Source organism: Belonocnema kinseyi, chromosome 4, assembly GCF_010883055.1.
Source record: "Belonocnema kinseyi isolate 2016_QV_RU_SX_M_011 chromosome 4, B_treatae_v1, whole genome shotgun sequence".
In the NCBI taxonomy this organism is placed as follows: domain Eukaryota; kingdom Metazoa; phylum Arthropoda; class Insecta; order Hymenoptera; family Cynipidae; genus Belonocnema; species Belonocnema kinseyi.
Window position 1 is genome coordinate 2,166,580 of NC_046660.1, and position 3,091 is coordinate 2,169,670.

Genomic DNA, 3,091 nt, shown 5'->3' on the forward strand with positions numbered 1-3,091 from the left:
AGAAATGGAAGAGCTAAATTTTTAATACAAAAATTTATTTGCAATAAAATAAGAAAATTTGCAACAAAATAGTACAGTTTTAAAACGAACAGATGAATTTTACAATGAATAGACGGGGTTTCAACAAACCAAGATTTTTCAGTCAAACAAGACAAAAATAATTACATTTTCAGATTAAAAAATTAATTTAAAAAAAGCGAATTTTAAACAAAATGGTTAAATTTTCAACGAAAGAGGTGAACCTTCAACTTAAATTATAAATTTTCAACACACAAATTATTTGTAACCAATTGGTTCAACTTTTAACCAAGTAGTTAAATTTCCTCCATAAAAATTAATTTTCTTCCTTTGAAATCTACTGAAATCTATTAAGAACCAGTTACAAGTTGTTGAAAATGTTCGAAATTTCTTTATAAAATTTCTTAAATCTGGTAAAATTATAAACCCAGTGGGAAGAAAACTATGAAAATCCCAAGAACGTCCTTGGGACGTTCCTAGGACATCCTATTTCAGGCCAATCAACATCTCTAAGACGTCCAATATCCTTAAGATGACCTAAAGACGTCTTAAAGACATAGACATTCTCGGGACATCTTTCGTACTGACATTAGACTTTTTACGAGCATCCCTAGAATGTCTAAAGAACGTGTCATAAAAGACATCTTAGGGATGTCCCAAATACGTCTCTAGGACATCTCTCATGTTTTTACCCACTGGGAACTCTTTGAAATTTCGTTAAATTCCCTCGACAATCCTGTACATCCCCATAAATATTATTTAAATCCTTTTGAAATCCCTGAAAATCTACAGGAAATCCGTTGAAATCTACTGAAACCTACGAAAAACACTTGAATTTTGTTAGAATACCTTGAACTTTGTAAAATCCCCTAAAACTGTAAAATTATGAAATCCTTGAAATTCAGTCCAATCCCCTCAGAGATCCCGTAAAATCCTATAAAATCTAAAATGGAACTTAAGAACCGTTGAAATCTACTAAAATCTATCAAAACACTTGAATTCTGATTAAATCCCTTCAACATTAAAAAAACCCTTAAATCATTTGAAATCTTTTATATCCTCTTAAATTCTCTCGAAAATCCCGTAAGATCCCATAAAATCTGCTAAAACCCCTTGAAATCTAGTGAAATTTATAAACCCCATTAAAATTCATGAAATCTATTGAATTTGATAAAATTATGAAATTTTTGAAATTCTGTTAAATCCCCTCGGCATTTCCCGTAAAATCCCATAAAATCTTTTGAAAACCTTAAAATCCCTTGAAATCTACTGGAATCTGGTGAAAACTCTTGAATGCTGTTAAAATCCCTTGAACCATATAAAAACCTTCAAACTGGAGAAAAATCTCTTAAATTTTGTGAAATTACGAAATCTTTCAAGTCCTCTTAAAACTCAACGAAAATCCCATTAAGTCTTATAAAATCTAATACAATCCCTTAAAATCTATTGAAATCCCTTGAAATCTACTGAAATCTATCAAAAACACTTAAATTCCGTTGAAACCTCTTAAACTTTGCCAAAACTATTTAATTCCCAGAAAATCCATTGAAATCCCTTGAAATCTACTGAAATCGATAAAAAACATTTGAATTCCGTTAAAATTCATTGAAAAGATAAAAATTCTTTAAATTTGGTGAAATTATTAAAATTTTGATATCCTCTTAAATTCCCTCGGAAATCCAGTAAGACAACATAAAATCTTATAAAACCCCTTAAGATCCCTTGAAATTGATCAACTTTCTTAAACTTTATAAAATATATTGAATCTTATAAAATTATGAAATCCTTAAAATCCTCTTAAATTCCCTCGGAAATCCCGTAAGATCCCATAAAATCTTATAAAACCCCTTAAAATCCCTTGAAATTTATAAACTTCCTTAAACTTTGTAAAATACCTTGAATCCTATAAAATTATGAAATCTTTAGAGTCCTCTTAAATTCCCTCGAAAATCCCGTAAGATCCCATAAAATCTTATAAAACCCCTTGAAATTCCTTGAAATTGATAAAATCGCATGAACTTTATAAAATCCTTGGAATCTAACAAAATTATGAAATCTTTGAAATTCAGTTTAATCGCCTCGGAATTTCCCCTAAAATCCCAGAAAATCCATTGAAATCCCTTGAAATCTACTAAAATCTATCAAAAACACTTGAATTCCGTTAAAATTCATTGAAAAGATAAGAATTCTTTAAATTTGGTGAAATTATTAAAATTTTGATATCCTCTTAAATTCCCTCGGAAATCCCGTAAGATCCCATAAAATCTTATAAAACCCCTTAAAATCCCTTGAAATTTATAAACTTCCTTAAACTTTGTAAAATACCTTGAATCCTATAAAATTATGAAATCTTCAGAATCCTCTTAAATTCCCTCGGAAATCCCGTAAGATCCCATAAAATCTTATAAAACCCCTTGAACTTCCTTGAAATTGATAAAATCGCTTGAACTTTATAAAATCCTTGGAATCTAACAAAATTATGAAATCTTTGAAATTCTGTTTAATCGCCTCGGAATTTCCCCTAAAATCCCAGAAAATCCATTGAAATCCCTTGAAATCTACTAAAATCTATCAAAAACACTTGAATTCCGTTAAAATTCATTGAAAAGATAAAAATTCTTTAAATTTGGTGAAATTATTAAAATTTTGATCTCCTCTTAAATTCCCTCGGAAATCCAGTAAGACAACATAAAATCTTATAAAACCCCTTAAAATCCCTTGAAATTTATAAACTTCCTTAAACTTTGTAAAATACCTTGAGTCCTATAAAATTATGAAATCTTCAGAATCCTCTTAAATTCCCTCGGAAATCCCGTAAGATCCCATAAAATCTTATAAAACCCCTTGAAGTTCCTTGAAATTGATAAAATCGCTTGAACTTTATAAAATCCTTGGAATCTAACAAAATTATGAAATCTTTGAAATTCTGTTTAATCGCCTCGGAATTTCCCATAAAATCCCAGAAAATCCATTGAAATCTGCTAAAATCTATCAAAAACACTTGAATTCCGTTAAAATTTATTGAAAAGATAAGAATTCTTTAAATTTGGTGAAATATTAAAATTTTGATATC

At 29.0% G+C, this 3,091-nt stretch overlaps 1 protein-coding gene across 1 annotated transcript in view; it reads right to left on the reverse strand.

The window, feature by feature from the left end:
- The window catches only part of LOC117171434, a 14,852-nt gene that overhangs the window by 9,529 nt on the left and 2,232 nt on the right, over window positions 1-3,091 (reverse strand). The gene's annotated exons all lie outside the window — the stretch shown is intronic.